At 39.6% G+C, this 13,781-nt stretch overlaps 1 pseudogene across 1 annotated transcript; it reads left to right on the top strand.

Moving 5' to 3' along the window:
* Positions 1–9,142: 9,142 nt before the first annotated feature.
* Positions 9,143–12,224, top strand: LOC308627299 (small ribosomal subunit protein uS2-like; annotated as a pseudogene). The gene has a single exon. The product of its transcript is annotated as a small ribosomal subunit protein uS2-like (transcript).
* The last annotated feature ends 1,557 nt before the right edge of the window (positions 12,225–13,781 follow it).

Raw genomic sequence — 13,781 nt, forward strand, 5'->3', positions numbered from 1 at the left:
AAATAATGCCATTTGCAGCAACATGGATGGACCTAGAGATTATCATACTAAGTGAAGTAAGTCAGACAGAGAAAGGCAAATATCACATGATATCACTTATAAGTGGAATCTAACAAAATGATACAAATGAACTTATTTACAAAACAGAAAGAGACTCACAGACATAGAAAACAAACTTATGGTTACCAAAGTGGGAAGAGCGGAGAGGGATAAATTAGGAGTTTGGGATTAACAGATACAAACTATTGTACTATACATAAAGTAGATAAACAATAAGGACCTACTGTATAGCGCAGCGAATTATAATAACCTATAATAGAAAAGAATATGAAAAAGAATATATATACTTGTATAACTGAATCACTTTGCTGTGCACCTGAAACACTGTAAATCAGCTATATTTCAATACCAAAAAACTTTAAAAACTAAAATTTAAAAAAAACAAGAAATTGAGGCTGGAGCTGTGCTCCGTTCCCATTGCTGAGGTGCAGCCCCACCCAAGGGCCCTGCAGGTTCTCTTCTTGGAACCCCAGGATACCTGAGACTCTGGTGAGCTGGTCAGGCTCTGTGACAAGCAGTAATGAGACTCTGAGTTCATTACTTTTATCTTTTGCAATATACTTTATAAGTATTTTTAATAAAGGTAATATAATATTGAAATAAAATTCAAGTCCAATTTACTTCCCTCCTCCTTTGCCTTCTTTCACTTTTTTCCCCAGAGGCAACTCCATGGAGTGTCCTCCAGTACACCGCTCTAAGCGTACATGTATCCATTGGCAATATATAGTGGTTTTTTAATTTTAAATAATTTGTATCATACTGTTTAAATTTTCTACAACCTGTTTCTTTTTTCTTCTCAGTGGTATGTTTTAGTGACCTATGTTAATAAGGTTAACACATAGAGACCTAGTTCATTTTTTAAATTGCTATTTTAATGTGCTTGGGCATATAAACTTTATTAATTATTTCTCTCTGATGGGTTTTAGATTGTTCTTTTGGTAGCTGTCTCTTAGCACTTATTTGCAAGTTTCTCTAGAGGAGGACTTTCTAGGTCACAAGGAATGTGAATTTTCAGCTTTACTGGATATTGGTAATTTGACATCAAAACAATTGTATTCATTTTCACTCCCACTAGTAGAATATGCAAGTTCCTCTTTTCCACTTACTTTCCAACATCTCATATTGTCCGGTTTGACGTTTTGTAGACAATCAGAGGGATATAATGTGGCATCTAATTTAATTCGAGTTTCTCTTAGTGAGGAGGAGGACATGTTGTGAATTTTGGTGATTTTGTTTGCCTTTTCTCCTTCCTCTCCATATTTTTTGTCCATTCTTAAAAACTGGGAGTTTTGTTTTGCTGCTTTTTATTTCCTTGTGTTTCTTAGATACTTTGCAATACATGTTACAAGTATCTTCTCCTAGTTTGTGGCTTGTTTTTTCAATCAAATCTTTAAGCTAAACTTTAATTTTGGCATCGTTTAAAAATTACATGAAAATTTCTAAGTCTTTTCCTTTACGATTCATACTTTCTGGCTTAAGAAATTCTGCTTAACTCAACGTCATGAAGATAATCTGTACATTTCCTTCTAATCATATAAAAGTTGTGCTACATATTTTGGTCTTTATTCTTTCTGGAATTTATCTGTGAAAAGAGTGTTCAATAAGGTTCTAATTTTATTTATTTACAGATAACTTTCTGATTGTGCAAACAATTCAGGCTCACTGTTAAAATTCAACTAATCATTTAACATATGAAGAAAGACATTAAAAGTCACCTGAAATCCTACTGCCCCAAGAGAGTCACCACTGATATTTTCAGTAACATTTGTCAATAGTCCCCTCTTCCCCCCTTGATAATGATCCTGCAGCTGTCACACAGGGAGGGGACTTTTCTAGCATTCAAGTAAACTCAAAGAATTAATACTAGAGCATCACTATTCATCAGGGAAATGCAAATCAAAACCACAATGAGATATCATCTCACACCTGTCAGAATGACCATCAACAGGAAGACCACAAATAACAAATGTTGGTGAGAATGTGGAGAAAAGAGAACCCTCTCACACTGTTGGTGGAAAGGTAAACTGGTATAGCTACTATGGAAAACAGTATGGAGGTTTCTCAAAAAACTAAAAATATAACTACCATATGACCCAGCAATTCCACTCCTGGGTGTAAAGCTGAAAAAAACCAAAACACTAATTCAAAAAGATACACGTACCCAATGTTCAAAGCAGCATTATTTACAATTGCCAAGATATGAAAACAACCTAAGTGTCCATCAACAGATGAATGGATAAAGGTTATGGCATACATATATATATAAATGGAATACTACTCAGCCATAAAAAACAATGAAATTTTGCCATTTGCAGCAACCTGGATGGACCTGGAGGGCATTATGCTAAGTGAAATAGGTCAGACAGAAAAAGACAAATACTGTAGGATATCACTTATATGTGTAATCTAAAAAATACAATAAATTAGTGAATATAACAAAAAAGAAACAGGCCCACAGATACAGAGAACAAACTAGTGATGACCAGTGGGGAGGGGGAGAGGCAATACCGGGGTGGGGGAGTGGGAGGTACAGACTGTTGGGTGTAACATAGACTCAAGAGAAATGCAAACCAAAACTACAATGAGGTAGCACCTCACACCAGTCAGAATGGCCATCAACAAAAAATCTACAAACAACAAATGCTGGAGAGGGTGTAGAGAAAAGGGAACCCTCTTGCACTGTTGGTGGGAATGTAAATTGATACAGCCATTATGGAGAACAGTATGGAGGTTCCTTAAAAAACTAAAAATAAAACTACCATATGACCCAGCAATCCCACTACTGGGCATATACACTGAAAAAACCATAATTCAAAAAGAGTCATGTATCACAACTAGCTGCTGGACAATCATCGACAGGAAGACACTGGAACTCACCAAAAAAGATACCCCACATCCAAAGACAAAGGAGAAGCCACAATGAGACGGTAGGAGGGCTACAATCACAGTAAAATCCAATCCTGTAACTGTTGGGTGGGTGACTCACAGACTGGAGATCACTTATACCACAGAAGTCCACCCACTGGAGTGGAGGTTCTGAGCCTCATGTCAGGCTTCCCAACCTTGGGGTCTGGCAACGGGAGGAGGAATTCCTAGAGAATCAGACTTTGAAGGCTAGTGGGATTTGATTGCAGGACTTTGACAGGACTGGGGAAACAGACACTCCACTCTTGCAGGGCACACAAAAAGTAGTGTGCGCATCGGGACCCAGGGAAGGAGCAATGACCCCAGGGGAGACTGAACCAGACCTACCTGCTGGTGTTGGAAGGTATCCTGCAGAGGCGAGGAGTGGCTGTGGCTCACCATGAGGACAAGGACACTGGCAGCAGAGGTTCTGGGGGTGCTCCTTGGCGTGAGCCCTCCCAGAGTCTGTCATTAGCCCCACCAGGGAGCCAGGGTAGGCTCCAGTGTTGGGTTGCCTCAGGCCAGGCAACCAACAGGGAGGGAACCCAGCTCCACCCATCAGCAGTCAAGCAGATTAAAGTTTTACTGAGCTCTACCCACCAGAGCAACAGTCAGCTCTACCCACCACCAGTCCCTCCCATCAGGAAACTTGCACAAGTCTCTAAGATAGCCTCATCCACCACAGGGCAGACAGCAAGAAGAACTACAATGCTACAGCCTGGGGAACAAAAACCACATTCACAGAAAGACTGACAAGATGAAAAGGGAGAGAGCTATGTACCAGATGAAGGAACAAGATAAAACCCCAGAAAAACAACTAAATGAAGTGGAGATAGGCAACCGTCCAGAAAAAGAATTCAGAATAATGATAGTGAAGATGATCCAGGACCACGGAAAAAGAATGGAGGAAAAGATCGAGAAGATGCAAGAAATGTTTAACATAAGACCTAGAAGAATTAAAGAACAAACAAGCAGAGATGAACAAAACAATAACTGAAATGAAAACTACACTGGAAGGAATCAACAGCAGAATAACTGAGGCAGAAGAACAGATAAGTGACCTGGAAAACAGAATGGTGGAACTCACCACTGCAGAACAGAATAAAGAAAAAAGAGTGAAAAGAAATGAAGACAGCCTAAGAGACCTCTAGGACAACATTAAACGCAGCAACATTCACATTATAGGGGTCCCAGAAGGAGAAGAGAGAGAGAAAGGACCAGAGAATATATTTGAAGAGATAACAGTCGAAAACTTCACTAACATGGGAAAGGAAATAGCCAGCCAAGTCCAGGAAGTACAGTGAATCCTATACAGGATAAACCCAAGGATAAACACGCCAAGACACAGTAATCAAATTGGCAAAAATTAAAGACAAAGAAAAATTATTGAAAGCAGGAGGGGAAAAATGACAAATAACATACAAGGGCACTCCCATAAGGTTAACAGCTGACTTCTCAGCAGCAACTCTACAAGCCAGAAGGGAGTGTCATGATATACTTAAAGTGATGAAAGGGAAGAACCTACAACCAAGATTAGTCTACCCGGCAAGAATCTCATTCAGATTTGATGGAGAAATCAAAAGCTTTACAGACAAGCAAAAGCTAAGAGAATTCAGCACCATCAAACCAGCTCTACAACAAATTCTAAAGGAACTTCTCTAAGTGGGAACATAAGAGAAGAAAAGGACCTACAAAAACCCAAAACAATTAAGAAAATGGTCATAGGGACATACATATCGATAATTACCTTAAATGTGAACGGATTACATGCTCCAACCAAAAGACACAGGCTTGCTGAATGGATACAAAAACAAGACCCAGGGCTTCCCTGGTGGCGCAGTGGTTGAGAATCTGCCTGCCAATGCAGGGGACACGGGTTCGAGCCCTGGTCTGGGAAGATCCTACATGCCGCGGAGCAACTAGCCCCGTGAGCCACAATTACTGAGCCTGTGCGTCTGGAGCCTGTGCTCCGCAACAAGAAAGGCCGCGATAGTCAGAGGCCCACGCACCACGATGAGGAGTGGCCCCCACTTGCCGCAACTAGAGAAAGCCCTCGCACAGAAACAAAGAGCCAACACAGCCATAAATAAATAAATAAATTAAAAAAAAAAAAAAGAACAAGACCCATATATATGCTGTCTACAAGAGACCCACTTCAGACCTAGGGACACATACAGACTGAAAATGAGGGGATGGAAAAAGATATTCCATGTAAATGGAAATCAAAAGAAAGCTGGAGTAGCTATACTCGTATCAGATAAAATAGACTTTAAAATAAAGAATGTTACAAGAGACAAGGAAGGACACTACATAATGATCAAGGGTTCAATCCAAGAAGAATATATAACAATTATAAATATATATGCACCCAACACAGGAGCGACTCAATACATAAGGCAACTGAAAACAGCTATAAAAGAGGAAATCGACAGTAACACAATAATAGTGGGGGACTTTAACACCTGACTTACACCAATGGACAGATCATCCAAAATGAAAATAAATAAGGAAACAGAAGCTTTAAATGACACAATAGACCAGATAGATTTAATTGATATTTATAGGACATTCCATCCAAAACCAGCAGATTACACTTTCTTCTCAAGTGCGCACGGAACATTTTCCAGGATAGATCACATATTGGGTCACAAATCAAGCCTCAGTAAATTTAAGAAAATTGAAATCATATCAAGCATCTTTTCTGACCACAACGCTGTGAGATTAGAAATGAATCACAGGGAAAAAAACGTAAAAAACACAAACACATAGAGGCTAAAAGTATGTTACTAAATAACCAAGAGATCACTGAACAAATCAAAGAGGAAATCAAAAAATACCTAGAGACAAATGACAATGAAAACATGATGATCCAAAACCTATGGAATGCAGCAAAAGCAGTTCTAAGAGGGAAGTTTATAGCTATACAAGCCTACCTCAAGAAAGAAGAAAAATCTCAAATAAACAATCTAACCTTACATCTAAAGGAACTAGAGGAAAAAGAACAAACAAAACCCAAAGTTAGCAGAAGGAAAGAAATCATAAAGATCAGAGCAGAAATAAATGAAATAGAAACAAAGAAAACAACAGCAATCGTCAATAAAACTAAAAGCTGGTTCTTTGAGAAGATAAACAAAATTGATAAACCATTATACAGACTCATCAAGACAAAGAGGGAGAGGACTCAAATCAATAAAATTAGAAATGAAAAAGGAGAAGTTACAATGGACACCGCAGAAATACAAAGCATCCTAAGATACTACTACAAGCAACTCTATGCCAATAAAATGGACAACCTGGAAGAAATGGACAAATTCTTAGAAAGGTATAACCTTCCAAGACTGAACCAGGAAGAAATAGAAAATATGAACAGACCGATCACAAGTAATGAAATTGAAACTGTGATTAAAAATCTTCCAACAAACAAAAGTCCAGGTCCAGATGGCTTCACAGGTGAATTCTATCAAACATTTAGAGAAGAGCTAACACCCATCCTTCTCAAACTCTTCCAAAAAATTGCAGAGGAAGGAACACTCCCAAACTCATTCTATGAGGCCACCATCACCCTGATACCAAAACCAGAAAAAGATAATAAAAGATAATAAAAAAGAAAAAGATAATAAAAAAGATAAAAAAAGAAAATTACAGACCAATATCACTGATGAATATAGATGCAAAAATCCTCAACAAAATACTAGAAAACAGAATCCAACAGCATATTAAAAGGATCATACACCATGATCAAGTGGGATTTACCCCAGGGACGCAAGGATTCTTCAATATATGGAAATCAATCAATGTGATACACCATATTAACAAACTGAAGAATAAAAACCATATGATCGTCTCAATAGATGCAGCAAAACCTTTGGACAAAATTGAACACCGATTTATGATAAAAACTCTCCAGAGAGTGGGCATAGAGGGAACATACCTCAACATAATAAAGGCCATATATGATAAACCCACAGCAAACATCATTCTCAATGGTGAAAAACTGAAAGCATTTCCTCTAAGACCAGGAACAAGATAAGGATGTCCACTCTCACCACTATTATTCAACACAGTTTTGGAAGTCCTAGCCATGGCAATCAGAGAAGAAAAAGAAATAAAAGAAATACAAATTGGAAAAGAAGAAGTAAAACTGTTACTGTTTACAGATGACATGATACTACACATAGAGAACCCTAAAAATGCCACCAGAAAATTACTAGAGCTAATCAATGAATTTGGTAATGTTGCAGGATACAAAATTAATGCAGAGAAATCTCTTACATTCCTATACACTAATGATGAAAAATCTGAAATAGAAATTAAGGAAACACTCCCATTTACCATTGCAACAAAAAGAATAAAATACCTAGGAAAAAACCTACCTAGGGAGACAAAAGACCTGTATGCAGAAAACTATAAGACACTGATGAAAGAAAATAAAGATGATAACAGATGGAGAGATATACCATGGTCTTGGATTGGAAGAAGCAATATTGTGAAAATGGCTATACTACCCAAAGCAATCTACAGATTCAATGCAATCCCTATCAAATTACCAATGGCATTCTTTACTGAACTAGAACACAAAATCTAAAATTTGTATGGAGAGACAAAAGACCCCGAATAGCCAAAGCAGTCTTGAGGGAAAAAAACGGAGCTGGAGGAATCAGACTCCCTGACTTCAGACTATACTACAAAGCTACAGGAATCAAGACAATATGGTACTGACACAAAAACAGAAACATAGCAATGGAACAAGATAGAAAGCCCAGAGATAAGCACATGCACCTATGGTCAACTAGTCTATGACAAAGGAGGCAAGGATATACAATGGAGAAAAGACAGTCTCTTCAATAAGTGGTGCTGGGAAAACTGGACAGCTACATGTAAAAGAATGAAATTAGAACACTCCCTAACAGCATACACAAAAATAAACTCAAAATGGATTAGAGACCTAAATGTAAGACCAGACACTTAAAACTCTTAGAGGAAAGCATAGGAAGAACACTTTTTGACATAAATCACAGCAAGATCTTTTTTGACCCACCTCCTAGATTAATGGAAATAAAAACAAAAATAAACAAATAGGACCTAATGAAACTTAAAAGCTTTTGCATAGCAAAAGAAACCATAAACAAGACGAAAAGACAACCTTCAGAATGGGAGAAAATATTTGCAAATGAATCAACAAACAAAGGATTAATCTCCAAAATATATAAACAGCTCATGCAGCTCAATATTAAAGAAACAAACAACCCAATCCAAAAATAGGCAGACCTAAATAGACATTTCTCCAAAGAAGACATATAGATGGCCAAGAAGCACATGAAAAGATGCTCAACATCACTAATTATTAGAGAAATGCAAACCAAAACTACAATGAGGTATCACCTCACACTAGTTAGAATGGGTATCATCAGAAAATCTACAAACAACTAATGCTGGAGAGGGTGTGGATAAAAGCGAGCCCTCTTGCACTGTTGGTGGGAATGTAAATTGATACAGCCACTATGGAGAACAGTATGGAGGTTCCTTAAAAAACTAAAACTAGAATTACTATATGATCCAGCAATCCCACTACTGGGCATATATCCAGAGAAAACCATAGTTCAAAGAGATGCATGCACCCCAATGTTCACTGCAGCACTATTTACAATAGCCAGGTTATGGAAGCAACCTAAATGCCCATCAACAGCCTAATGGATAAAGAACTGTGGTACATATATACAATGGAATATTACTCAGCCATAAAAAGGAACGAAATTGAGTTATTTGTAGTGAGGTGGATGGACCTAGAGTCTGTCATACAGAGTGAAGTACATCAGAAAGAGAAAAACAAATACCGTAGGCTAACACATATATATGGAATCTAAAAAAAAAAAAAAAGGTTCTGAAGAACCTAGGGGCAGGACAGGAATAAAGACGCAGACATAGAGAACGGACTTGAGGACACGGGGAGAGGGAAGGGTAAGCTGGGATGAAGTGAGAGCGTGGCATGGACATATATACACTACCAAACGTAAAACAGATAGCTAGTGGGAAGCGGCTGCATAGCACAGGAAGATCAGCTCGGTGCTTTGTGACCACCTACAGGGGTGGGATAGGGAGGGTGCGGGGAGGGAGACGCAAGAGGGAGGAGATATGGGGACATATGTATATATATAGCTGATTCACTTTGTTATACAGCAGAAACTAACACAATATTGTAAAGCAATTATACTCCAATAAAGATGTTAACAAAAAAAAAAGATAGGCTCAGGGATGTATTGTACAACACAGGGAATATAGCCAATATTTTGTATTTACTGTAAATGGAATGTTACCTTTAAAATTATATTAAAAAAATTTTTTAAAAAGAGTACTAGCTTTCTTTCTGCATCAGTCAGACAGGGGTCCATACGGCATTGTTCTGGATTCCCATCGTAACTTAAAGGGAAACGTTCACAATGTCTGGAACCCTTGATGTCCTGCAAAAGGAGGAGGAGGATGTCCTCAAATTTCTTGCAACAGGAACCCACTTAGGTGGCACCAACCTAGACTTCCAAATGGAACAGTACATCTACAAAAGGAAAAGTGATGGCATCTACATAATAAATCTGAAGAGAACCTGGGAGAAGCTTCTGTTGGCAGCTCGTGCCACTGTTGCCATTGAAAACCCAGCTGATGTCAGTGTCGTATCCTCCAGGAATACTGGCCAGCGCGCCGTCCTGAAGTTTGCTGCTGCCGCTGGAGCCACTCCTATTGCTGGCTGCTTCACTCCTGGAACCTTCACTAACCAAAGCCAGGCAGCCTTCCGGAGCCAAGACCTCTGGTGATTACTGATCCCAGGGCTGACCACCAGCCTCTCACAGAGGCCTCTTATGTTAACCTGCCTACCATTGCTCTGTGTAACACAGACTCTCCTCTGCATTATGTGGACGTTGCCATCGCACGCAACAACAAGGGAGCTCACTCAGTGGGTCTGATGTGGTGGATGCTTGCCCGGGAAGTTCTGCACATGTGTGGCACCATCTCCCGTGAACACTCATGGGAGGTCATGCCTGATGTCTACTTCTACAGAGATCCTGAAGAGACTGAAAAGGAAGAGCAGGCGGCAGCTGAGAAGGCTGTGACCAAGGAGGAATTTCAGGGTGAATGGACCGCCCCACCTCCCGAGTTCACTGCTCCTCAGCCTGAGGTCGCAAAGGTGTCTGAAGGTGTGCAGGTGCCCTCTGTGCCCCACTGAAGGCTGGTCTGCACCTCCCACTGCTCAGGCCACTGAGTGGGTAGGAACAACCACTGGGTGGTCTTAAGCTGTTCTTCCACAATCTCTTAGAATGGAAATAAGCTGACGGAAAGTAAACGGTTTCAAAAAAAAAAAAAAAAAGAATACTAGATCTGGATATCATTTACAGAATTTGAAGTATCAGCTTACAGGATTTTCAAGTTAGAGTACATCATGTGATTGCCTCATTTCATTAAGCAATGTAAATAAGTAAAAAGAATAAAAAGGAGCATCGAGTGAGAAGTTAGGATTTCCCAGGAAAAGCCAGTTCTCTATGGTTTGGGGAAGTATAGCACTAAGAACTGCCAGTTTTTGAAACCAGAGCACAAGTTCTCCTAGTCTCACATCCAGCATGCTAGGTTCATCTTGTTAAATGTTTTCCACTTAAGACCACTGATAGTGCCTCTAACAAATAACTTATCTTTAATTTTGTCACTGAAGTATGTAAGTAAAAACAGAGCCAATTCCTAGAAAAGCTCTAACTAATTTGATAAAATGTGAGTACCTGCATCACTCTATTTTGGAGATTCTGTGGAAAGAAGTCATTTATCAAATTTCATTACCATCAAGAAACAGGCCATCATATCTTTCCTTTGCATACACGAATATCACTTGCTGTTCTTCATGAACTCATATGTAAATTCCTCTGTGGGTACATTCAAAATACATTTGATTTTTGAATTAAAAGATTATCAAACCCATATATAGATCACGTTTATCAGCATGCGGGATGAGAGTTTGCCTTTATGTAGACGTTTTACAATATACAAAGCATGGATTTTTGCAAATGTATCCGGTCATTACTAATTTCTGTGCCAAAGTGGTGTGAAAACGTTTTAAATGACTAGAATATTCAGTGCAGAGTTCAGTTAAAAATTGCAGAACTATATGAAGAGATTTGGAAGAGCTACATAAGGATTAAGTCCCTCAGCCCGAATGTAGCCATGGAGCTGAATTCGGAACGAACCCAGGCTGCTAGACTGCATCACTGGTCCACCCACTCAGATCTGGAAAGCTATTTTCCTCGAGGACACTGCTAAGGAAAAAAGAGGAAATTGTCTCTATATGTGTTTCTGAGACGACGTCAAGGGGTTTTTAGTGGGCAAGAGATTTCCAGCGTGCGGGTTTGTTTGTTTTTGTGTCTCATCTGAGAGTGTGGTTTTCAACTAGCTTGGTGCTGTCACTACCGTCATTTTACTTGACCTCTTTTTTTCAACAGGCGTAAGGCAAGGCTGAGCTCATACTTTCATGAAAGCCACTCTGCCATCTAAGCAGAACGAACGCTGTTAGAAGAGCACAAATTGTAATTAAACAAAAATCCAGCAGCCAGCAGTTTCTTTTGACCACAGCGTTTTTTTCCTCCTGCTCATTCTGCTGAAACAGCAGCGCTGCTGTACACTGCAAGTCTCTACTTTCTGCTCGAATTTGCTGTTCCTCTGATGAGAATTGTGCGTGTGAGGACGTTTTGTTTCGGGTGTGTTAAGGGTTGCACATGCAGCTGGATTTCAACTTTCTAAAGATGTGGGTCTGTCCCTCATTTCCATATCTTCTCCTCTAAAGGATCCAACCCGGGGCTGTCGTAGGTGCTGGATTATTGCCTGTTGAGTGAATGTGAGATTGAATAAATGAGTGACTGAGCAGATTATTTCCAGTCTCCTGTTTTGTAAACTAAACAGTGCAAGCTGGATGGGATCCGTTTCAATTACAGAGCAGGATCTGTGCAATGCAGAAATAAAAAGATGAGAACAAGACTCCAACAAGATGAGGCAGGAGCTGGAGTTCACCAATTCCTTAGTGATGGTGGTTTAGATCTGTGTAGACGTATGTCATAGGGTATGTACGTGTGTGTATGTACAGATAGTATGTGTTATGTATGTAATTATACACACATTCATGTAATTATTTCTATAGTTCTATGTGCTGTGTATTATGTATACATGTAGGACATCTATATAAGCATATATGTATTATGTATGTGTGTATATACATGTGTGTATGTGTAGATGTGTACAAATATATATATGTATATATATATATATTTCAAATAATTTGCAGCAGAGTTCCTCTTGACAACTATCTTTGCTTAGAAAAATACCTTCATTATCCACTTGTGGGTGGAAAGGAAGTAAAGTCATAGCTAAACAAATCTGAATCTAAACATCCAGAGGAATCTGGGAGTCAAGAGAGTAGAAGGGAAAGAGGTTGAAGAGAGAGGTAGGATTCTACAACGCTTTGCTTGGGAAAGTCGTCTGGGGGGAAAGCAGAGAAAAGAGGCTGAATTCCAGGTCTGGGTTGGTCCAAAGCAGAAAGAGGATGCCGACAGTGGAAGTGGCCCCCAAGAGAGATGTGAGCTCAGCCAGAGCAGGATTTTGTAACTGAAAGTGAATACCAGTCTATAAAATCTCAAAAATTAATAAGTAAATCTGGGGCAATCATTAGACCTCTCACTGACTTGGGAAGAAGGCTCAAACAAATTTTCATTAAATCTTAGAAGTCGCTGGCACTTCAACTTATGTCTCTGGGTTCCTTAAATCCAGCGTAGGGTGAGGATTGAGAAACCCTCTCTTCATTCCAACAAATCAGCTCATGTGGGCTCTTCCTAAGGCCCAGAGTGACAAAGAAGACAAAAGCAAGAAGATAAACAAATAAACTAAGCCCACAGCCTCTTCCAGGGGTTGTTAACAATAGATTTTGAAGACCTACTAAGCAGCTCCAGTCCTGACCTGGTGCTGAACCTGAGCCCTCCACATGGAACGTCCCTGACTCATACCTGTGCCCAGAGGCCTCACCTGAGCAGTGAGGCGAGGATGGGGCTAGGGGGGTAACCTGGGACAATACAGTAGCTTAGTCAACATGGTCACAGCCTTGTGGTGGAGTCTTTTCACCTTTCCCCCCAGGGCTCTATTAGTTCATGTATTAAAACAGCAAGGTGATTTTATACTTGTAGACAGAGATGGTCACTGTTCCTGTTTGACAAATGAGAGGGCTGAGGCTTCAGCTTGCTCAGCACCAGCAGAGCAGGATTCTGGGTGAGGAATTATGATTCCTTGGGGTGGGCTTGGTTCACTGGACACCATTGTCCTTCTCTACAAAGGGTGTATTGTGCAATGTTTACAAAAGCACTTTTAGGAAGAGTTCAATGTCTATTTCTATCTTGGTGAGAATGTGGGTGAATGTATATGAGCGGTGGCAGAGTCCCCTGGTAGAGGGAGAAGGGAATTTACACTTGCTGTGTTCCTACCAGAGCCCAGGACTGAGTTCCTTACCTACATCACCTGCGCTTTCTGAGAGATTAAAGCAGCAGCAATGGACTTTCTGGGGTGATGTAATGTTCTATAACTTAATACGACGACCATACAGGGTGTGCATTTGTCAAAAGGCAACAACTGGTCCATTTAAGATTTGGGCTTTTCATTCTTTCAAAATTTTACCTCAAAAGAAGTAGAACCATAAACAGATACTGAACTCTGGTCAATGATATAGATGCTAGAGTGTTTAGCTGTGAAATGTTCTTATGTCCAAAGCTTACCTTGGTTTTTTTTTTTTTAATTAAAAAAATTGA

Source organism: Mesoplodon bidens, assembly GCF_964165515.1.
Source record: "Mesoplodon bidens genome assembly, chromosome: 13".
NCBI lineage: Eukaryota > Metazoa > Chordata > Mammalia > Artiodactyla > Ziphiidae > Mesoplodon > Mesoplodon bidens.